This window comes from Xiphophorus couchianus, chromosome 21 (assembly GCF_001444195.1).
Source record: "Xiphophorus couchianus chromosome 21, X_couchianus-1.0, whole genome shotgun sequence".
NCBI classification, from domain to species: domain Eukaryota; kingdom Metazoa; phylum Chordata; class Actinopteri; order Cyprinodontiformes; family Poeciliidae; genus Xiphophorus; species Xiphophorus couchianus.
Genome location: NC_040248.1, coordinates 17,861,340 through 17,886,541, shown reverse-complemented (window position 1 = coordinate 17,886,541; position 25,202 = coordinate 17,861,340).

Genomic DNA, 25,202 nt, shown 5'->3' with positions numbered 1-25,202 from the left:
GGCCGCTGCCCTGTGAAATCCTTGAGCCTCGTGATTTCTTGTGGCAACCCCGGCTAGAAGAGATGGGAGCAATATTGCAGCCTTCATCTGCTGAAAGCCTTGCGGTGTCATTTACATAAACTCAAAGATGCACAGTGCTGCAGCTTGAAAGGCTTTGAAAAGGCTCCCATTGAGGTCAGAGTTTTCTTTGAAAGCAAACCTGAATATTATTGTCTCTACAGAGGCTGAAGAAATGGAGAACCAAGCCAGCTGTGAAATGTTACAACTTTACATCCCTGCAAATCACAAATACTGCCAGTCCCTACATGTGGTTAAACTCTTCTGCTGGCTCAGGTTCAGCTCGCCTCTTTTGAAAATGTATACCTCTCATTGCACACCTTGGCGTTTTCTACTTTGTACCACAAACAAATCAGATTGCATCCATGTACTTAAACCATCCAACTATTATTATTATTTGTGGTTCAGTACATTGAAGAATTGCACAGAGAGTCATAAAAACTCTCAAACCTTACATATTGTGACTGCATATTCAATTCAAATTAAAAAAACAAATGTTATAAAATTTTGTCATAACTCGTATTATCAAATGATCTTCAAAAAGTGGCTATGGATTGTGATGAGGGCAGGAAGGACGTCCAGTAGCAGTCTTACAATGGATCTGAAGAAACCTCTGACTGAAGACTGCTATATGACAAACACTCGATTGACATGCTAAGAGCTTAATATCTGGGCAGCGGAGACAATGTTCCACCTAACATGTCCTGGGTGACACTATGAGTCGTTGGCAACTTGTTGCTAATCCATCTCATTTGCTTTTGCCGTTCTCTAAACCTCTATCAGGCCATAGAGTTTGAACACCAGGCAGAGAGACGCTGGAGTAGGGGATATGTCCCGTGATCATTACTATGATTGATGGAACGGACGACTTGAAATTCCTCCCTCTCAATCTGTTTTTCAGTCAAATGCAAACAAATGTGTTCTAGACTTTTCAGATTTTAATATAGGATAAAGAACTCCAGTGCTTTGCTGTGGTCTATCATATAAAATCCCTAGAAAATACTTAAAGGTTTGTGGTTGTAATGTGACAAAAAGTGAAAAAGTTCAAGAGGTATTAATACTTTGGCAGCTTTCTTACTTGTGCACACAGCGGTAATTGAAGACCTGCCTGTTTCAGAAACTTTCATGACTTTCTTGTATGGGTAGAGAATAATCCCCTTCAGTTTAGTGTCATTTAGAAGTTGTCTCTGTGAAGGTAAATTGTGCATGTCTTGAAAGAAACTCCTGTTCAAGGAACTTGAGACTGGAGCAAAATTCTTCTTCCTGCAGGACAGTGACCCTAAAGCCCAACAGAATGCCTTCGAACATATTCGTGACTTCCGGATCTGGTGGAAACCGTCTTTAGACCTCGCGTCGGTAAAGAAAATTCATCTGCATTTTAGTGTTTTCTGCTTCTTTTAGCACCTTATAATTTTGTTTCTTTGGTTCTTCCTTTAAAGTTGCAAGAGCTTATTATCTTAAATGGAAGAACCTTTAGGTAAAGGAACAAAAGGGATACGTTTATCACATCAGTATGCTGAACAGACTCGTTGCATCCACTTATTTAAAAATGTATTTTAAATACATCTGTCCACTATCTTTTCAATGAAGGCTTCGGATGGTTCAACATTTACTCTGGTCGTCGACCGTGTCCAGCTGTCACACACCATTTTGCAGTTGTGCGCAACAGAAAATACATTACTTGTCAACTTCGACCTAATTCATAACACATCTAGGGTTATGATTGCGATACAACATAATGTGTGGCTCTTGCTGCGAAACACCGCTGCACAGAAGTTTTTATTCTTTCTTCGTGAAGCAGCAATGTGCACAGCGGCTCTTCTGGCACTGGCACTACTGCAGACCACCTCCCTTTGCTCAACAAACAGAAGCAACTTGCAGGGTCCCAGCTCGCTGCTGCACGGAAAGAGGGACAAACTAATTAGAAATGATCCACGGCGGCACAAATCAGCTTCTCGTGGCATTGTTCCTTGAACCCTTGCCCAGTGTTTCCTGCTGTTTCTTAGCAATAACTCCAAACCGCCACACGCAACCATGTTTCATTTGATTAAAAACAAACTACATGGTAAATTTGAATGGCAAATAGATTTCTCCGATGTCGTTTTTTGTCAACTTTATTTGCCTAAAATAGAATCTGTCGCATACGTATTAGAACATGTTGAGGTAGAAAAATTGTCATTGAAAAGTGTTTTTTTTTTTTTTTTTTCGTCTTGTTGGTGGCCCAGTTTGAGCCCAGCTTCAGTCGTTGGCCAGATGGCTTCACATTTGATTTCGCAATACTTTGGTACCCAGAGGCATGCATGGTCAACTCTTAAATTAACACGTCTCCATTGGCCTGCTTCACAGTGGGCATGAGGTGTTTGTGCTGATATGCCGGGTTTGCTTGATGCTGTGAGTTGTGGCCAAATATTTCTACTTTATTATGATTTATCCAGAGGACATTGCTTCAGAAGTATTTTTGATTCATTTCAGAGGGAATAGGTTGTATACCTGAAAATCCTCTGAAACGATACTTCTTCAGTCTTTGTTTAATTTTTCCTGTCATTAACTTAAACGTTTAACATGCTGATTGAGGCATCTAGAGCCGGAGACGGAGCGCTTCTTTTTATTTATTTATTTTGCCATTTCTACAGAAATTGTATTGTCTGACTTTGGAGTAAATTCACTCCTGGGAATATTTAACTATATCCTTAATTATTTTTTTTACTTGTGAATAATTTTGAAGTTCAATATTTTTCAGTCACTTTATATCAGAGTCAAGTAACTATGTTACCTTCAGTTGTTATAAAAAAAATGCTAACTTAAAAGAAATTTGACTTTGCAATTTGATACCTTGAAATTAGGCCTTTGTCTCTTTGAGAAGCTCCTACTCTTTCCAATGCTGCCATAGAAATAAATCTATTGAGACATTTACTTATTAATTTATCTTGAATTACAGCAGTTATTGTCCTTTTCATTGAAACAAAAAAAAAAAACAATTGGAGTGTGGTACAAATCTTAAACATCAGAAAATTCAGAACAGTTAGCAAAGGATCATAAGTTGATAAATTGATAGCGTTGTGCTGTGAAAACGTTGAGCGATGGCACGTGTTTAAGTTCTCCTTCCTCGGAATCCGCGCTGAGAACAGATTTCAGGTCTCACTTAAATATTTCTTTTCTTTATTTTTGAATCTGGTGTCAAAGCTTTTCCAACAGTTTTTTTTTTTGTTTGTTTTTTTTTTAAGGTGAGAAGTGTGTGAAAGCATGGAGACTGTCGCAGCCTTACCCTGGACCTCCCAGAGGGCAAGCCACCAGTTTTTGGTGATGGGGCCTTGCTGCCAGGGCAGCCAGCCTGCCTATTGACCTTGTATATCTCAGCGGGCTTTAACATGTTCATTTGAAGTGGTGTGGGTTTTATTCTCGCCTGCCAGGAGGCTGGCTGGATAAACAAGACAGCTTGTTCATACACTTGCAGGTGAGATTTAAAAGCAGATAAAATGGTAGACTAAGTAGCTATAGATGGTCTACCAATAGAATGGCTTTTAATCAAAATGATGTATTCTGTACTGATAAGTAACTTTGGATTCATAGAAAAATAAATGTACTCTGACATATTCCAGTATAAAAGCTCCAGATTGCTCCACTCTGAAAGTAGCATCCCCTGCAGAAAGGAAGTGAAAATTGATTGTGAAATGAAATCTAGCTTTCAGAGGACTTCATGTTCATCACCATCAGATGTTCTTAACCCCCTTCACCCCACTGCTAATACCTCGTGTGGTGGATTTGTCACAGGCTTTTTACTATCAAAATAGGAAGTTCAATATTTTAATTAACAACAAACGTAAAACCAACTAGTTACAATCAACAGGCCAGAGTATTCATCCAAGCTGGGTCAGTTTCTGCCAATTGCAGTAACTATAGAAAATGTGATCAATGTCTATAGATTGCCAGATGACCTAAGACCTTGGTATGGTAATTACCATTTAAATTTCAGCCCAACATGGGTTTTAGATAAAATCCAACTTAGAAATGCAAATGCTTGTATGTTTCATAACAGAGTAAAAAAAAAAACTTGAAATATAAATATGCCAACTTTACCCTCCCGCGGTCTTAAGAGACGGGGTCAATTGGGCACCTTGAGGGGCACAGATATGTATTGTGTGTGTGTCGTTTCGGGAACTGACGGTCTGACGGGACACCGTCATCATCTGGGTCAAATATTATGGATCAGACTTTTAGGCTTTTGGGAAAAGAGTTGCAAGAACGTCATCATTATCACCAGATGTACTGCACAACAACCTGGTTAGACTTCAGTGGACCTCTTCCACGGGATAAAGTAAGTGAAAGCATGGAGCACAGAGTTATTAAGGTGATAAAATTATGAAATATAATAACACTAATCCCAGTGGTCACTGTTAACTAAGAAGAGGTTTGTTCATTGGAGAGAGAGTAAATGTTTTACAAGCAAAGTAGCTAGTGCAAGCTAATGCTAGCTGAGTTTATCTGCTAGCTCGGAGATACTGCTAGTTTGAATTGGTCTAAATGTAAATGCAGGTTGTTGTCTGTTTTAATCTTTACATGTTTAATATTTTGACCCAAATATTACTTACTTGGCAGTAATTCAGAAAAGGACACAATTTTGGGGGGTTACAACGCTTAACCAAACACTGAAGTGTTAAATATCCCAGAGGTGAATCAGTTCATATATAATCCAAGACCATGTTAGGGTTATAATCCAAACTGGGCTGTATTTTAACCTGGCAGGTTTGTCAAACAATCGAGGAAGAAACCTGATTGTTGGATAATGCTGTCGGTGTTTCATGTCTCCAGCTAAGCCAGTTTCCAAGGTGAGTACATCACTGGGCAAAGATTCATGGAATTCTATACTTCACATTCAGACATTTCTGTAAATTTCCTTTACACTGTAACCTCCTTTAGCCAGCATCTTCAAAGCTTCATTTTCCTCCGCTTTGGTTCTGGAGTTTATACACAAATTTGGCACCTAAACACGTTCATCTCTGGGAAAGAGAAGCTGTCTGTTTCCTGAGGGGTTTCATGGCTGAACATTCTCAGAGTTTAAACTTGGGCACCGTTGTTTGAACAGATGAAAGTGGAACCTTCAGGCAATCTGGACATTGCACCCAAGGACAAACGAGACTTAAGAAGGTCCACAGTTCTCTTCTCAATGTTTTATCTCATTTCTTTGCACCAAGAATCAGTGATTTTGAGCTGTTCCACACATAAGCCTCTATTTAACTCAAATTTTGCAAAAATATTGATAAGCTTGCAAAAAATCCCCATCTGGGCTTTCCTAAATATCTGATTTCCAAACAGCTGCCTCATGATCGTCCTCCACCTGTAAAAACAGGAGGAGACAAACTTCAGAAACATTTTCAAAATGACTGAAGTTAGTTAGGCAATCTACTGTGCAATTTGAGGACGTCTTGTACATATACCGACTTCAGCTTTCGTAGAAAACGACATACTTAAAATAGCACTAAAGAGCCCTTCAGGACTGTCGAGGCCTTGTGGAAATCCCCTACACCATATACTCCATTTTATTTAAAAATCATGGCAGCGGTGACTGGTACTTTGCCTTCAAGAGTCTCACTACATAAGCACTCACTTGAGGAGGATGAGGAAGCCGTCTTTTAATGATCCCCAGAGACAGGAAGTATATTTACCATAATCCCAAGCCCGAGGCAGCATCAGCTCCTAATCACCCCCATCTTCCCACCCCCCCTATCCAGATAGGGATCAGTGCCCCATTATAAACCTACCGAAGAATCAGGATTTAAGATGATTGTTTCTTTCTTTTTCCATCACAAAGTGGGCTATACCTACCGTTTAATTGTATGCACGGGATGTGGCGATAACTTTGTGTGTTTGAGATTTTAAATTTGTTCTGCAAGACAAAGGGAGCAGTTTTAGGACAAGATGGCGCCTCACCCCAAAGCTACTCTACAGCCGAAATAGCCTCTTTGCATTTTAACATCATGATACAATGGTTTAACAGTGATACACATGAAAGAATAAAGACTGAAGTACAGAGATGGATTGGTGACCTCTGTGGGGTTTACCCGAACTCCTGGGGACCCGATGAGGTCCTGTAGATCGATAGACTAAGAACTTTGTTGGAAACAGACGGAGAATAAACGTCTACGAACTATTTTTGTTAATATAAGTAGATATTAATCAAAAGAAGCCAGATATTTTTATTTTCTTTGGTGGAATCACTACAGCCAATTCCTAAGAAACTCCAGACCAACAGCTGAAAAGTTTTGCTTTTTCAGAATCATAACCCGCTAACCCATAGAAGGTGCTATTTGATATTTTTAGACAGAGATGTGCTCATATCACCAGAAGTTAAAGATTTACACCACCTTTTACACACCAGATATGTTTAGGAGAATCTACAAAGTTAAAATACATAGCTTTCAATTTCCCACACCCCTCCTTTATTATATAATAAATAATGTACAACCCATTGTTTTCATCACCAATCGGTTGATTCTGTGAACCAGCTGCTTTTCTGGCAGGCAAACAAAAAGTATTTCCAGAAGTTTTCACAAACAGGTCCACTGAGGTGCACTTATTTGAAGTTCACAGGATCCTTCCTGCCGTACGTTGCATCGTTTAGCAGAACAAAGTGATAATATCATCAAATGTGCGTATTTCAATTCAAACAGACATTACATTTTGCACCAGTAACTCCGTTCTGCGTGCCACCTAGTTGACTTGGCATCTTCAACAAGCCAGGACTTTGGTGATGACATGGTGTGGAATGTCATCATGCATGGGCCGATCGTCAAAAACACAACGGGGCCAAACTAAGCGTTTTTCCAGTGAATAGTAATTGGGTTCCAGTTGGGTTGTTACACAGAAGGGAACATATCACCTCCTGAGGGGAAAATTGCTCGGTCCACCATATTGGCAGATCAAGCGAATAAATCCCTTCTTTATTCTTAATCCCTTTCCTTATCATAAGATTATGAAAATCCAGATCTCTCCTAGTTCTCATATTATTAAATTGCACCCATAATATTACTCCTGGCTTAAGCAGAAAAAGAGGGCGCAGAAAAAAAGAGAAAACATCCCATGCCCTCAGCCCTCGCAGACCCCGGTTCTTTTGTTTAGATTTTTATTTTTATTTTTTCCTTGGTATTTTCTAATTCCTGCAGCCTGTGAGCCGTGTCCACAGCTTCATGAATAATGTCAGGGGGCAGCTGGGGTTTGGTATTCAGTAGTTGACAATCTGCTTAAACAGAAGCAAATTGGGAAAAAATAGCTTTCAGATGCACTTTCATTCCTGTGTGCGGGGGAGAGGTTGAGGCAGGGTTATTTTCTCAGCAGAGGGCGTTTTGCTCTGACAGCACGTCAGCCTCTTTCCCTCCCTCCTCGGTGTGTGTGTGTGTGTGTGTGTGTGACTCTGTGCATGTCTGTGCGAGTGTAACGTGGAGGAAATTCTCACAAGTCAGTATAATATCACCTCAATTTGAAAACAGAGCGTTGCGTATCGTTTAAGTACTTTGATTTTTCACCTCAGACTTGCACACAAATCATGTGCATCAATGTGGACGTTATTTGATTTAAACATTTGCTTTTTTTATGCTGGCATGTAAAGATGTTTCTAGCTGTAACTAGAAACTAAACCTATAAAACACAACGGGTAAGACAAATAGAAAATCAAGGTCCTGTTGGGCGTGTTCCAGCTCTAAGGTTGAGAAATGCGGCTTGGTATTGCAAAATGTGGCTTTCCAAATTGTATCCTTTCTCTTTCCTAATTAATTGAGAGAGGCCATTTAATGATTTATATTTATTGAAAAGGCTTTATATATGCATGAGAGAAGTATTTTGGAGTGATAATACATCACATTTCATTTCTGTCCTGTTCCGACTTGTTTATATGTCGGCAATAGTTACGTAAATAATAATGATAAAGTTGCTAAATTGTGCTTAGATTTGCATGTTGTTAGGAGTTTATAGTTTTCAATAAGTGAGGAGCCCTTAATGATGCTAATTTGTAATAATATTTGGGAATGTATGGAAGTTTCTACTGAAAAAGATGATTTTTCTCTAAGCAAAAATGTGCATGTTACATTTTTACCCATCTTTCATCTTCCGCGTTAGAAATATCACCTCCGTTTTAGCAGACGTTATTGTTTTTTCCGAATCATTCTTCAAGACACAAATATTTCTATTTATTTGATTCGAAATCAATTGTCTCAGACTGTAGTTACAACAACATACATAATAGCTAAAATACACACTGACACGATGCAGAAGGAAGCAGTTCAGGAAGATATTTCTTCATCCTTTACATCTTGACAAACAGGAGGCGAAACATCTTAGACAAATCAAATTACCTTCTGCTTAAATACTCAGGGTTAGTTTTGCATGTCGTGAAAATCTATTGCTCCTATTCTGTCATACAGCCGGTTGTACATCTAATGAGAACGGCTCCTTTAACTGCGACTAACAAAGCAGTTTGTAATACTGCGCTCAAAAAAATGATCGGAAAAGTGAATTAAATCTGCTAAACGGTACCAAAGCGGGTTATAGAAGGAAGAGAGAGGAAACAGTGAAAGAATGCAGCATCTTCTACGCACTGGGTTTACATAACAGCATAATCATAAACTGCTTTATAAAGCCACTGAGACTTTGAATAACTTGAAGGTCATTTAAGACACCGAAGAGCTACAAGCAGATGTTGTTGATGTTGACAGATCAGTTAGATAAGTAAAGCCAATCCTCTTCTGTACGTGTCTATGGAGCCGTACGCAACGGTTGGGTATGTTGTTGGAAAATTGTTCCTACACATTAAGCTTTTCTGTTTTTGACAATTTTCTTGTTTTTTGGGGTTTTTTCCCCTTATTAACAACTTGAGGTTTTGAAGGTTAGACTTTTACTAGATTGCTGCAACATCTTGACACTTGTTATTATTATAATTTTTTTTTTTTTATCTGTTCTGCTTTTATTAAGATCGATTTTATACAGACTCTACAATTTTTTTTTTTTTTTATACATAGGAGCCTGTAGCCAAACCATGGCCCTTCCACCATCATGCAGTTGGCGTCAAACATTTTTGCCTTTCCTGTTTGTTTTCATTCACCTGACATTTGTGTGATTGTGTGAAAAAAATGATAAGAAACAGACTAATTAGCATAAGTTGTTTTGTTTTTTTTTTTTTTACACAGGTGTTTCAGTCAGATTTATTCCAGGATCCTGCAGCTAAACAGGAAGGAAACAGTTTTATTTGGTTGCTTTGGAAAACAAAAAGCTTAATTGAATCAGGTGAGCACCTTCCAAGCCAGTCGGCGTGGGCGTTAATTAACATTTTGTGAAAGGGGCAAGTAAGAAAGCTACAGTACCTGCCGCTGGTGCTGCTGGGCAGCTCTACGAAAACACTCCATCATTAGCACATTATTAGCGTTTCTAAATGTCAGAGAGCCGCAAAGGGGACGTGAACTATTGGAAAAAAACTGCCTTCGAGTGCTAGCCCAACTCTGATGTTGCGCCGGAGTCCGCCGAGGCCTCTCAGAGAGTCACACAGGGGATCATTTTTAGCCTCCCGCAGACGGTGGCAAGCTCCGGCCGCACTTTTACGAGCACGTGTGTGTTTTCCTGTGCTTTCAGACGGCCGTGGGCGTGCACATGAGAGAGCGTGACGGGGGGGGGGGATCACCCAGAGAAAGAGACAGAGAGAGAGACGGAAATGAAAAAAAAAATGGAGGCCCTTTCTCATAAATCAAGTCAAGGTCCCAGCCTGTTGGTGGTGCCACAGCAGTGATTCTTTTTTTTTTTTTTCTTCCCCCTCCGACATTCGATGCTTCCATCTTTTTCTCGTTTTTAATCGCATCAAGCCTAACAAGTGCAGAAGGAAGAGGAGGCGGAGGGCGAGGAGGGCGAGCGGCTCAGGCTCTGCGGCGTGCCGGCCGCTGTGTCAGATGAGGTCTGTCGATATCTCTCATCAAACAGGAGCTGATCAAAGGCCTGCCTGTGCCCATGCAGGCCAAAGGATTAAGTCACATCATGCACAGCCTCCTTGACAAAAAAATAAAAAATAAAAAAAGCCTCTCCACACGAATAAAGAGATTAAGTCAAGAGTGAAATCAAATTCAAGGGGAATTATTGAAACAGGGCCTCCGTGTTGCGCTCTACATCTGACAAGGTCTTTGTTTAGGTGTGATGAATTTATGAGCTTTTATGCAATTATTATTTCCCTTCCTCCTTTTTTGGAATTTGATGTTTTTTAAAACGTTCATTTTCTTTTTCTTTACGTTTTTTCAGCTTTTCTTTTCCTTCCTCAATTTTTGTTCCTTTTTTTTTCTTCCTCTTCTTATCCGTAGGTGTCAAATTTAGCCTGCAGTGTAATTCCTTGTGGCCCAGCTGGCCAACAGACATGCCGCGCTAATACCGCAAATCCCACAATGCTCTGCTCGTGACATTTATTGACATTTGCGTTCACATGTGCTCATAGCATTTAGCTTTCCTTCCTTCCAGATTCATTGTTGAGGAAAGCGTAAGTTTGTTTTAATATGAAAAACAGTTTTGTGAAGGGAAAACAATTTCTAAACTGCAGGAAGATTTTCATTTAGCCGTACTCGTAAGCTCTATCACAAACTTCGTGCTCACTGGTCTTAGTTTAAAAAGTGGAAATTTCCGAATCTGACGTTTAAACATTTTTTGCAGAGTTATCTCTAAGTGAGGATTTGAATCAGTCAAACTTCACACTGCAAAGTTTTACAAAGCTGTGTGCAAAACTTTGCGATCCCAGTTTGCGTCTCAATAAAAATCTCCTCCACTCATTGCGGCGCAGTCTTCTTTGGCGAATGTGTTGTTGACACTGTGCAAAATGCGGTGTCGAAAGCAACAGCTTTTATATCTGTTTGCGCTCAACGTGGTCATAGAGACTCATCAGTAAGCAAATCTCAAAACAGCTTCAAACTACATGAAACTGGACTTGATTCTTGGCCAAGGTCGACGGGACCAACGGGGTAATTTTGTATGAAAGCCTGATAGTGGCAGAGCACGCCTCTCTGCGGACTAGTCAAAACATTGCAATTAGGGGTCCATCAGCAGGTGGGACTGGTGAGCCTTTGATCTGCTCTTTGCTGCTCCTCATCCTGACCCTAAAAAGCATTTAGACACCTTTGAATCACCCATCATCTTCCTGGGAGGTTTTTTTTTTTCTCTTCTGTTGGCCGACAGCAAGTTCCAGGCAGCGGCTAAAATGCAACATGTGAATCTTTTAACCCACTAAAGCAGCCGATAGTCCCAACCACCTGACCTTTGACCTTTACCGATCTCTGTGGGGGTTTTTTTTGGTAGCGATCGTGTTTTGTCGTTCACGCGTTACTGGTAAACAGACTGAAACCATTGGTGTGTTTCCACCGGTGCACTTGACGAATAGAAAGATGCACAGTCAGGAGGAAGCAGGAAAGGAAACAATGTGATGAAGAACTGAATCTGTCATGATGTTTAGATACTGTCCACATCGCTCCAGCGATGCTTTAAAAAAAAAAAAAAACCCCTTGAGAACCTCACAGCTCTGAATGAATGAAATTTAGAACAGCCAATAGCTGCATTTCTTACTGAGGAATTGGCAACCGCGTGCTGACGTTGGTGGATTTCCTCCATATCTGTTTCCGCTGTGTCTCTGTCCAAATGCATTTACAGTGGACCCCCACCTATCCACCACTCGGTGTTTGTTTTGATGAAGCTCATAGCAGCAATGCTTCTAGATATGTTGCTGACAGCAAAGCAGCCAAAATAACCGCAGCATTTTTTTTTTTTTTGTGTGTGTGTGTGTCCTTGGTGGTGATTGGCTGAACCCCGAAGAGTGGAAATAAAGAAGACTGTAGCTTCTGCGGTAAGTCTGAGACAGCTTCCACTGTGTGAATATTAATCAATATTAGGGGATATCTGGTGTATGAACTCCTACTACAACATAAAAACCCTCTAAAGAGCTTCTAGAGAAGGTCTTTGGCGTCTTACCCCTGAGTCTTTCATGAGTCATTACTGGATTACAACATGTCTGGTTCAAAAAAAGCGTAAACAACATTATTTATCAGTCCCGAAAGAAATAATTCTGCACTGAACAGGGTTTCTTTAAAAATAGTTGTTGTTTTTTTTTTTTGTTTGTTTTTATTAAAGGTTTCATAAATATTGAACTGTTTTAATGTTTTTGGGGGGGAGAATTACACTGAGACAAGTCAGAAAAACACAGGATATAGACAGACTTTCAACACCAATTAAAGAATAATTAAATATTTGGGTGACAATGTTTTAATCTTACTGATTTAAAAAAAAAAAAAAAAAAAAAAAACAACCTGCCACACTTTGCAGTTGTAAGCTTAATGGGTATTTAGGTTACATATCATATACATGGTTACTTTGAGAAATAGTTTTCAAATTATTATTATTATTATTATTATTATTATTATTACTTGCAGTTTGCTTGTTAACTAATTTAAATTGAAGACGTCTGAAGTATACTCAACACTTATTCATAATTTAATATCCACAGGGACTTAACTATAAAAGGCTCAAAAACCTTTTTGCGATGTAAACTGAACACATAAAAACCAAACATGTGCAGGTTGAATTTGGTTAATAAAACCCAGAAAAGGCAGATAAACTTTACTCGCTTTCAAAAAAATGACAGAAAAACATAAAATAAAATCACTTGTTTGTCGAGATGTTGCAAAGTATTGATTTTAGGTTTAAGCTCACTGCTTTGATCCAACTCACGGGAAAAGTTGCAACCGTTTACATGAGAGTAAAAATGCATCTCTAATATCTTTTACATCTGCACACTTTTCAGATTTTCCCTCTTTTAGCTCATGTTTCTATTTTTGCCTATCGATGCAATCACAGCACCCATTAGTGTCTCCATTCTCTCCACGGAGCAGATAAAATAGCCCGGATCCGAAATCATCTTCACATGACATGCCTGTAATATAGCAGCCACTGCAAAGAGGAGGACTCGATATTTAGTCGCAAATGGCTGGAGAGCAGATGACTTCAATTCTTACGTTTCAATCGCCGTCTTTCTTTACACAGGAGCCAAGGTTGGCTGCACTTTGTCAGATCCGAGATGCTCTCCGTTGGAAAGCAACGCAGCGCTTTCAAACTGTCAGGACATCAGCCAGACAGGGTCGGATTATTTGGTCTTTACAGTCTCAGTTGAGCATCGTTCATTTATCCGTAATTAACAGGAAAATATATTTCAGAAGTAACATGAACAATGTGATATGAGCCTCTTTTTTTTTTTTTTTTTTTTTTTTGCGTCTACACCGTTGCACTTTCCTGCGTACGGAGGCCCCCTAGGGAACATGGGGGGGAAAAAAATAAAAATTATTTTGCATTCCCTCACTATATGCTTACTGCAATATTTGCTGGTCTGTTTTGCATACAATCACGAATATCAATTTAAAAATGTACATATATACACACTCTGTTGAGGAAAAATGATTATTTTTAGTGCTTAATACAGTTAATCTTACGGCATGTGTAAAAGGTATATTCAACACTCTTATTTTGAACAAATTTCTTTATTTTGAACAGGTTTGTGTTAAGGATTTCAAATTAAGCCAGATGGGCAAGCACCCAGAGCACAGGAGGCCATAAAATTAGCATTTCCTGCAGGGTAATAAATTGAGCTTGGGGGAGAGAAGCCGGTTTTGTTCACAGAAGATCAAAAAAATCTTCCAGAAACCAGCATCTGGGATGGTGTGAAATCTTATCTCATGTTTTTTTTCTTTGCTCGAATGACCGTAGAACCACAGGGGGGTCAGGACGTAGCTGTTCGCTCTTTTGTTATTACCAGAGACCAGATGGCCCTTTGATCTTTGCCGTAAATTAGGGGGAGTTCCTAAGTTTCTCTGAGAGCCTAAGGGAGTTTTCAGTTGGTCAACTAGAGGAACGCCTTAAGTGCATATATTAAAAAGACAAGACACACCTTTAGTATAAGACTTAGTGTCAGCACTAAAAATTCAGAGACCTGCCACTAATTTTGCTTTTTTGCATTGGCTCTCTCCAAAGATGCGTCTTTGTTTTGTTTTTTGTTCGTCTTTGTCTTGTCTGTCTTTGTTTGTATAAGGTAAACAATGCATATCTCTGTACCTCTGCAGCTTTGTTGATTGATTCATGCGTTGCTTTGTGTGGAATTAAACTCTGTGATTCTGTGACGTCAACACGCGTAGTGTTGTTGTTTTCACTGTGCCTGCACGCCGCCCGCGGGAGTTTAAGGAAGAGAGAGCCAAACGTTTTGTCCAAAGTTGATTTTAAAATTATTCTTCCTTAATAATATATACACACTTAAAGATCCTCAGTGAAAACATGCTGATTCCTATTCGACGATCAAAAGTTGATTGGAAATCGATGTTTACGACTGTAAGGTTGAGATCGAGCTGCACATGAAAACGGCCCTTTAAACCATTCAGGCTGCCAATACGTTATGACTTATAATAATAAGTTATGACTTATAATAATAAGTTATGACTTATTATAACTCAGAAGTCATCACCAACCAGTTTGGATGTATTTTTTTATTTTTATTTCTTTCCTTCTTGCGGAACGTTTCCACTTGTGGAGCAGTTCCATCAGAAGGAAAAAGATATAAAACTTCAGACATTTCACCACGAGATATTAACATACACAAAAACCTCACGGAAGCCTCATATTATAGCAGAAAGTACGATGGCCACCGCAAGAAAGACTTACAGTATTCAATTATGCCGCGTGAACTGACCAGTACATCATTTCAAGAGAAGAGTAACGCAAAAGAAAAAAAAAAAAAACAACCTCTTTGTGACCTACAAACGATTTCTTTTTTCTTTTTTTTTGGGGGGGGGGGGGGGGCACAGGAAAACAACAGAAGCCTGAACATGTGCACTGAGGATGACAAAACACGGTAAGGCGTTTGCACGATATCGCCGTGGAAGGAAACAAGAGTCCATCACGCTGCTGCTGATGTGTGGGCGACGATACACCAGCAGGCAGTTGCCAAAGGAGCTGAAGTCCGTGATCGTGATTCATCGCTCCGCTACGAGACGTGGGATATAAAAAGGACTCCGCCGCCGTGGCAATATATCAAGCTTGCGCCACGAGACGCACTTAGGGGGTTTGATCCATTCAGGCCACACTACCGACTCGACTGAGGAAGAGCTGGTACATCTGTCAAATGAAAAACTCTTTTACGGCGGCCCAGAGAGAGAGAGAGACAGAGAGAGAGAGAGAGAGAGAGAGAGAGAGAGAGTAGTGTGAGAATAAAATTTTTAAGGCTGAGACGTTAAGAATCTTAGTCATTTTTTTCAAAACCCTGTCGAAGCCCACTTCCATTATAATTTAGTGCAAATAAGACAGATTTTGCCTAAACCTCGGCGACAATGAGCAAACGTGATTTCTAATTAAGTTGGATTTCAACTGAGCCTGCATGAAACGGCAGGCAAAAAAACAAAAAGACGTCTTCCAGAGTTCAGCCGTCGGTGGGATAAAGACAAAAAAACGGCAACAGTTCAGTAACCCCGCCAAAAATGCACCATTTATCAGCGCGTCAAGCAGCTACTGGAAGACACAGAAACGTCGTGCGCGGTGACACTAATGAGCTCTCGTTCATCACTGTAGTAAAACCAGCAGGACGATCATTCCTGAAAGTCGCTCTGTCGTCAGCCTGAGCTATAGATAGAGATCAGATGGTTCTATCGCGACTGCTTAACAATTTCAAGCCCCATTAGATGAGGCTCTGAAATTATATGTTACATCAATTTTGATTACACTGATGAACACGAAGGCAAATTATACGCGCGGAGCTGAAGAGAAGGAAAGCAGTTGTTGAGTTTACAGATGTTTGGTTGGAAATTCTTTGAGGAACCTGAGCGCAGGAACAGATTTTTTCGCTTGCAGGTCATGTGCGAAAACAGCAAGCCGGTCCAAAGCATGGTGAGGGAGAAAAATGTGGAGCCAGATGTAGCAGCAGACCATATATGGGCTGCAGCGTTCACTTTTTTTTATTTTTTATTATTCCAACAATAAATTTTAGATTTCGTCACAAAAGTTAGTGTCCCATAGATTTAGACCAGGGGTCTCAAACTCCAGTCCTCGAGGGCCGCAGTCCTGCAACTTTTAGATGTGCCTCTGCTGCACCACCTGAACAGAATAATTAGGTCATTAAGGCTCTGGAGGACTGATCTACACAAGGAGGAGGTAATTGAGCCATTTCCTTCCAGGGTTTTGTACCTGTGGCACATCTAAAAACTGCAGGACTGCGGCCCTCGAGGACTGGAGATTGAGACCCCTGATTTAGACCTTTTTTTTCCCTTTTTTATTCGGAGAGAGGACGTCGGTGACAGTCAGAGAGAATTTAGGCTGTTTCTGTTTTGTTGTTGTTAGAATCAGCTTTCAAGGACTGAGCTGAGATGCCCGAGGACTGGATGCTGGATGTGTCTACCCCAGGACGTTCCATGCCATGGCAGCCTGCTCCCAGGATAATGGTAGAACGTGAAAGGATTTATTTATTTATTTTTTTTGTGTCTTTCTTTTACTCCTCAGAGGATTTAGCGTTTTATTTGCTACTTTTCTTTGAGTCGGGCCTGATTCCATAAAATAACTGATTGATTCAAAAAAATTAGGAGTAATGGGCCTCTACTCTGAATACCCTGGGACGAGGGAACTTTTAAGTGAGTAAACTGACGTGGACAAGTCCGTTCAATGGACATTATAGGAACTGAATTGAGCTCATTGGGTGAGGGGGAAATGAAGCGTCTTTATTGATGACCCTCATTATAAAGACATGACTTGTTCCAGTTAAATTTTTATAATATACTGCCTAAAAACTTTGGGTGTGTTCCCCCCTCCCCCCTTTGAACTTCATACAGTTGCTATCACCAAACCACCTACGGATCTAAAAGAAGTGGCCCTAGTTAGGTAGACATAGATTGGTTGGTTGGTCCAACAAATAGCAGTAGATATTTAAGCATTCAGGATGACTGTATTCACAAAGGATTGCATATCCATAACCACTGCTGTGCATTCCAGGAAAGGTTTTACATGTTTCCTCAAACTATTGCATTCCTAATTCAAAAGTTGTAGACTGTGAGACATTAGCAAGTTCAGTGTTGCTTTTGCGTTGCACTCTGTCCTGTTAGATGGCTGAGGTGAATCATGCAAACATTGTAAATAAGTGCACAACATGTTTCTGTCACACACAACCTTTAGTGTTTTTATTCTCTCGTAGCCAAATGGTCAATGACCACATGCTGTTCGTTGCTTTATTTAACATTTCAGAAAGCAATGTTTGCAAAGTAGAAGCAGACATTCTTGATTTGTCTTTCTGTAACTTGCGTGTTTTGGAAAGACAAGAGGACATACTATGTAATTTAATTCATTTTGATTACGCGGGCACATCTGAAGGCGAATTTGGATTACACCCCAAAAGGACAACCATGTTTTAGCCGAGGGAAATGCAATTTATGACAGCCAAATATGTTGGAGAATTTGAAAAACCCTGCCCAGAGTGGCTTACGCTGCTTTCTGTTACGATCCAGATTTGTCAATTCACTTTTTCCAGCCTTATTCTGCCAGATGTTATGACACCGTATGATATTAACTTCTCCTGGCGAGCACAATCACAGCTGGCCAGTACGCTGTCATGTAGAATAGTCAAACTTTTTATTTTTATTAATTGTTGGATTCTGTTGTTTGTGTTTCTAACACAAAAAGCTTCATGGTTGAATAAGAATGACTTTGAATCAACATTGTCTATAGGTTTGAATCATTTTCAGCTTACTTCTGGGTATGGAAATAAATTAATACACAAATATACAGTATTTCAACCTTTGGAATAATATTTTCTACTGTTATTATTTCTAATTGTATGGCACTTCCGAAAGACTTTGATGTGAGTATGTGGCTCAATGCGAACTTAGTCTTCTCTTTACTATTTTATTGTTATGCTTACAAAATATATAACAGAAAACAAAATACTTTGGAAAAAAGTATGTTATGTGTACAGTCATACACGGTGGTGTCGGTGTGGTGATCTGGGGGTGTTTTTCTGGTCAAAAACACATGCAAGAACAATTCTGAATTGGTTACAAAACTCACATGAAAGTTTTTGAAATGTCCTAGTCAAAGTCCAATCTCATTGAGATGCTTTGGCGTGAGCCTAAACCAGTTGTTCTGGCTTAAATACTCTGACATGGCAGAGTTAAAACAATTAATAATAATAATAATAATAATCTGTCACTGTCTGCCTGTGGCTCTATATATTCATAGTCAGGTTAGCATTAATAGCTTTTTTCCCTTAGTAAGTTAAAGCTACATTTTTACTTAAAACAAAAAAAAAAATATTTACTCCAGTAGTCATATTTAAAAAGCCAATATCATATCATATCATAATTCACAGCTACACACATCTTTACTCATTGGAGCATTCAATACACCCAAACATTTGTGTTTGCATTTGGAAGCGTGTTTTTTAAAAACATTTTTTTATCGAGATTCCTGCCACATGAGCATCAGAACTTGCCGATAAGCAGATGGTTATAAATCTCGACAGAAGCCATTTTTCAAAAAACAGTCTGTTCAAAAAGAAAGGCAGCCTTTCACTGACGCTCCGTGCATAAACATTCAGTTCACGCCGCTCTGGAGGAGGAGACGTTACCTCAAAGTCACTCCACGATCCCCCCCTTTGTGAAGGAAACTCAGTGGGATCCTGAGACGGAGCACTGGTGATGCTCCCGAGTGAAAGGTTCACACTGCGGCTTGGCTTTCACAATAATGCAGAAGGACAAAAACAAAAACAAAGTGTTCCCACTTTCAAGGCAGTTTTTCCTCACAGGTTCATGATTACCAACACATTTTGCTCAAGTTCTTTGTTTTGGCTAAACAAACAAAGAAATAAAGAAGGGAAGGGAAAAGAAAAGAAAGTTTGAGATCAAATGACGTTCACAACACCTCAGGGAGACGTTTTGAAAGGCATCGTATTTAATTGTATGCCATTCATAATAGTTTTTACTGTAAAACAAAATAATCCCAGATGAGCTCATTAAGGACATTTTTCTGTCGTGTGAAAATGGACCAAATTAGTTCTTTGTCGTCTTCCAGAGCCTCGTTGTTTGAGCATGTGCGTTCTGTTGTCTCTGCTGTCGTCCTTTTGAAGCTTAAAAACTCAGCCAAGAAGTGGTGACTTTTTGAAAATACATTTTTTTTTGTAATAAATCCAGAGGAGACCTGCTTTTTTTTTTTTTTTTTTTTCTATCAATCTCCTGCCTGATCTTTTTATGCCAACACCAGTCAATCCAATCAGGAAACATCCGGTAAGCCCTTTGATTCCGCCATCAAATGTTGATGGTCTCCCGCTACATAAGCTGCCTATCAGATAATAAGGGGGACTTGAATACCAGTCGGTGTGCCACAGCGAAGGTGGTCCTGGTGCTTTTTACCTGACGTCCAACATGTCTTCGCTGGCCCTGTCTCGCTGTCCTCTCCAGGGAAATCTTGCAAGAGCAGCTGTCCTTATCAATGCAACGGCTCCCTGCTCACTGACTGCCTGGGCTGCGCTCTCCATGACAGCAGCACGGAGGTAGCCGTAATCTGCCAAGACTTCAACAAAATTAAACCGCCAAGCAGGCCACCCGGAAGGGGTGGGGGGTGTGGGGGGAGGAGATTTCCTGCTCACCATGATACAGCAGCAGCAGAGGCAAGAGACATTAATATGGCATTGCATGTGCAAGACTTACAAAGCATCTTCTGTTCCTACTATAGATGCTGTTTTGTTATCAAAAGAAAATGATTAAACGCAGTTTGTGTTGCTTTAATCATTACCTCCATACAAAATATTTCTTTGAAGTTATTATCCTTTGAAAACCCGCAGTTTTCTGGCCAATCGGCGTTTACGATCTTTTTGAAGACTGACCTGCCTATTGCGGTTTTGGCCAATACCGATTTATTTTTTTATTTTTAGGTCTGTCAGTCAAACCTCTCTCATGGAGGAGAAAGAGGACAGTGGTTGATTTTTAGACCTCTGCCAAGGTGGACAAGATCGACTTCATGTGTAATATTAAAAGAAGACAATTTAATGTTAACTTTGGACAAAACGTTTGGCTCTTTCCTCCTTAAATCTTCCGAGTCCTCAGCGAGTGGCGGCGTGCTGCTAAAGTGAAAACAACAACAAAGCGCGTTGACGTCACAGATCACAGAGTTTAATCTCATACAAAGCAATCAACAACAAAGCTGCAGAGGAACAGAGATATGCATTTTTTCTCATAAAAATAAAGACAGACAAGGGGAAGACAGACAAACACAAAACAAAGACAAACAAAAGGCAAAGACGCGTCTTTGGAGAGAGCCGATATAAAAAAGGCAAAATGTTGGCCGCTCTCTGTATTTTTTCTCCTGACACGTAATCTTATAGTAAGGAGGTGTTTTTCTATTTAATTTATGCACTCAAGGCGTTCCTCTTTTTGACCAACTGGAAACTCCCTTAAGCACTCGGAGAAACTTGGAACTCCCCTAATTTACAGCAAAGATCAAAGGGCCATCTGGCTTCTGGTGAAACAACAGAGCGGATCGCTGGCCCTGACCCCCCGTGGCTCCCACGGTCATTCTGAGTACAGAATGACCTGAGATAAAATCTCACAGATACCTGTGAAATCTATCCAGTGCTTCTGCCCTGCCGGGAATGCTAATTTTATGGCTGCGTGGTTTGGCCTCACAGCAGGGAGGCCCCATTGAGTGATCTGCATTTTGGCCCCTGTTTGTCTGAATGCCTGCTCATCTGCTCAATCCCAAATGCTCGACACAAAGCTGTTCCAAATAAGAGTGCTGAATATACCTTTTACACATGTCATAAGATTAACTGTATTAAGCACCAAAAATAATCATTTTTCCTTAACAGTAAGCATCAACCGATCGCCTGTCTCCCAAAATTAAGGAAATCTGGGCCGACTTATCGACGCACACGCAGACGCAACGGATCCAATTTGGCATTCGATCCTACCAAACAATGAGGCAGGATGATGTACGCAGTATTTAGAACAGGGTAAAGTTAGTGGGGCCTCGCAGACTGCTTGCATCTTCCTGCAACCGTCCAGCGAAGGTGGGTCTGAGGTCTAGTTTGATTGGAAGTACGCAGAAATGTGATGGGAATGTGATGAGTGAGACATGGTGGCAAAGTAAAACGCACCTGCTTTGGGGACAAATGGAAACTAAAATGTTTACTAGCGAGAAACCCGGCGTGGGTACTCAGAGAAGGAGCTAAGCAGCACAGAAAATATGAAAGAATGAATCAACAGTCTTGTTTGAGCAGCTTTGAGTTTACCGCCTGACCATTTGTGTTATGCTGCTAGGATTTCCTCTACATATTTGTGCGTGGATACTAGATCTTGTGAATCCGGTGGTCTGTAGAGGGATCTAGTCAACGCCTGTATGTCAGAAAAATCTGGAGGAACGAGTTGGACGCAATCGGTGTGTCTTGGCCTTAAGGGATGCAGCACTTCTGGAAGAAGGTTCCCCCGAACGATTGAAAACAAAATTGAACTTTTTGGCCTACATGCTTAAAGCTGTGTATGCCAGAAGACTAACATGGCAATTAATCCTTTCAGCATTCATAATATGCTTTCTTCATTAGGGAACAGCAAAGCTGATTAGTGTTTATAGGTAAATGGATACAGGCAATCCTGGAGGAAAATTTGTTAGTTTGAAAGACTGGTTACCGGATAAGTCAGATTGAAAGGCATTAGCTCACTACTGTGCCTTTCTTTCTTAAAAAAAAAACAAAAAAAACTGTTAGACTTTTGTTATCTTTTTCACATTAGTAGTTTTATATTACTAGTTGTTGTTTAGTGTTCTCACCCCAGAGAGGAGGAACTTGATAAACTGTGTGTAAGACCTTTCCTTGAACTCACGCATGTTTTCACAAGTGTTCTTTAGGGGCCCTTCCTGAGATACTCCTTAGTTGTAAAACTGTCTGTGTGTAGAATTTAGTTTCTGTTTCCCTTGCTTGTTATCAGGGTAGCCCCCCCCCCCTTTTTTTTTGTTAAGATCACTCGCCCACTTTCCATTCACTCCCCTCCTCTGCTAATAAAAAGACGAGTTCTGTAGCAGGACGGCAGAACACAAGGAGATCGGCTTGTAGGAGCTGATCCTCTGTGCCTTCTCAATCCTTGCAAGAATTTGGTGGAAAACTCAGTAACGTTGTCTGTGGTTCTTTTTATATAAGGTGAGAAAATACCTATCGCTATGAAATACGGTTGATTGTAGAACAAAATTCCTATGCTTATTGAACAATTAGCAAAATTAGTTTTGAAAAGAAAGAGAACAAAAATACAAACATAGAAAAACTGCCTGACATAAACACGAGGCTGCAGGCAGGGAAACTGTGTAACGATGAAAAGGCAACTCTGGAAGTGAACATGGCAGCATAACGCCGTAGAGATGCCACAAGGATTTATGCCAAGATTTGACAAGAGCAAACACGAGACCGTTAATAGTGTTGTCAGGACACAAGACGGGGTGCAGTGCAACATGCATGAGTTCCAACAAAGGGAAGATCACTTGACTACGGAGCCTAGTTAACACAGACTGGTGTGTTGTTGTTATTTTGGCTATTAGCTGAGATAAGATGACCGTTTAGAAAGGTGGCGGGTGGAGAAATTAGTTTTCTGTGTGATGAGGTGTCCCAAGGGTGCCAACATAGTGGTATACTCCTAAACTCTGTCCTTTTTAACAACTCGACCACAGTAGGCAGGGAATGCTTTCTTGTCCACAGAGGTTATTGGAAAAAGTAACAAGATGGAATGACGTTATTTTTGAAAAAATCAACTGGACATAGCCTTTCGCTTCAGCTTATTTCTACATTTCTTACATCGGCTCACTGTGTCTCAGAAGAGACTTCTGATAATCTATTTCCGCTCTGCTCTGCATCCCCGGAATCAGAACCAAACATGGTGACGCAGCAGTCCGTTTTAACGCTCCTCTAGTCTGGAACAAACGTCCAGAAAACCGCAGAACTGCTGAAAGGCTGGAGTTCTTGAAACTCATTTGTTTTGAGCTGCCTGCGATTAATAACTGAAACATCATTAGTTTTAATCTGTACTCAAGACTTCCTTTATCACAACGCTGAAGTATAATGCTTTATTTGATGTTTTCTTTTCTCATATAAAACATGTTTAATTTCCTTGTTGCTGAGACGTGCTACGAAATAAACTTGCCTCGCCGTAGATCGTAAAACAACCACAACAACCACTTTCTCCTGCCATTTTGGATTTCAGTCAATTTGCTTCTTCTGACTTAATGTTTATTCAGAGTATAACCGGGTGGGCTGTTTACACCTTGCGAGTGGGCTTGCAGCATGTTTTTCTCCTTAACATAGATTTGTGACACATCAATGGCCTAAAAAGCAGAACAGATACTGGAAGCAAAGGGGCTCGGCTTTGGCATCAAGACATCTGACGCATCTATTTGATTTCTGTGTAATCTTCTTGCCTCCACAGAGTGGAGGACTCACAACCTCCCCCCACATAAAAAGTAGTATCTGTAATCATAAACCTAAAAATGTCTCCATAAACGCTAGGAATGAGAGTTTTCACCGTTCAGCTCAAAATGTGACTTAAAAAAACCCCGTTTTTCTGATGTACGTCTTTATCGAAGCTCATCCAACTTTACAATTTGTTTTCATTATTTTTGTTTTTTAAAAGAAGTATACAAATTTCTTTGAATGGGCATTCGCAAGCACTTTGATACAATCAATGTGTCCGTTTTACCCAGTCAGTTTGGGTAAAAAGGAAAAAAATCTGGGATTTTAGTTTACAATAAATACCCGTGTCATAAATAACAGAAAATGCCTCACCTCATTATATAGTTTAGTTAAAAATATCTTATTTAGTTTTTCTTTTCACTTCTTTTATATAATTTACATAAAGGGGATTTTGGGCAACTAAACATGCCTCACAATTTGTACAGAAACTGGTTTGATTTTACATATCATCAAACTGAGAAAACGATGCGCGCATTTGAACGCCAAACGGAAATTAGCCTTTCAAAAAAAAAAAAAGTACTAGTCAACATGTAGCAGCTCAAAGCAAATGAGTTCTTGATACCGTTTAAAAAGACGTGCGAAACGTTTCGAAAGAGCTTCAAGAGGTATTTTAATTATTCAGGAAAAAATGGATGATTTAAGTTTCTCCAGTTTGAGAGAAATGCGTTGCGATGAGGATGCAAGCTGCATGCCTCGGAGATTTCGAAGCTTCTGGGTTTGTTTGTTGTTTTTTTTTGCTGGTAATCCTGGCTATCACAAACATTATGAGCTGTCCACGGTAGAAACTTTTATTTTTCTTCTTTTGCATCAGAGACCTAATTTGTGCATTTCTGTATTGACTACATCGAGCTTGTATTATGTTGCAGCTCATTCAGGACTAAAGAGAGGATGAGTAAGAAAGCTACGAGGATTAAGTAAAGTCTGGCACAGACCCTGATAATGAGCAACACGAGAAAAGTGAAATGAAAGGGAGGTAAACGGGGAGAAGGAGAGGAATGGTAAACCACTGGGGAGTGGAGTTGTCGCTTGAATTTGAAGCTTTATGATTTGAGTAAACGGAAACAGTTCTGAGGAATCCGTTTCACCATTTGTTGCCTAGTGTCCAGCACTTTACTACTGTGCTGTGGAAAAGTGTTTACCCTTTTTCTTCTGTTCCTCCTTTTCCGGCACATTTAAAACGTTTATCAAACTAATTTTAATATTGGATAAAGACAACTTGAGTAAATACAAAAACGTCATCAAATAATGGATTCATTCATTAAAGGAAAACAGCTTTCCAAGCCCACCTGCTCCTATATAAAAAAAAAAAGTAAAGCTAATGGCTAGTTAGCTAACTTTAGTCTTTAACATCACAAGTGAGGGCGTTTTATGCAGCATGTTGTAATTCTGCCATGATGAACAGTGTGCCTGAGATTCAATTACTGTGTGTAAATTGGATTTAAGTCCAGACTTTGTGTAGACCACTCAAAATGTTTTTTTTAAATTTATTTCTTTATTTTGTATGCCATTCTTTGTGTGTCATTCAGAAGCAACCTTGCTACTGTTCCTTGTGTTGTCATCTCGTAGCACGACTAAAGCGTGATTGGGTTACAGGTCATCTACTGATAGCCAGATATTCTTCTTT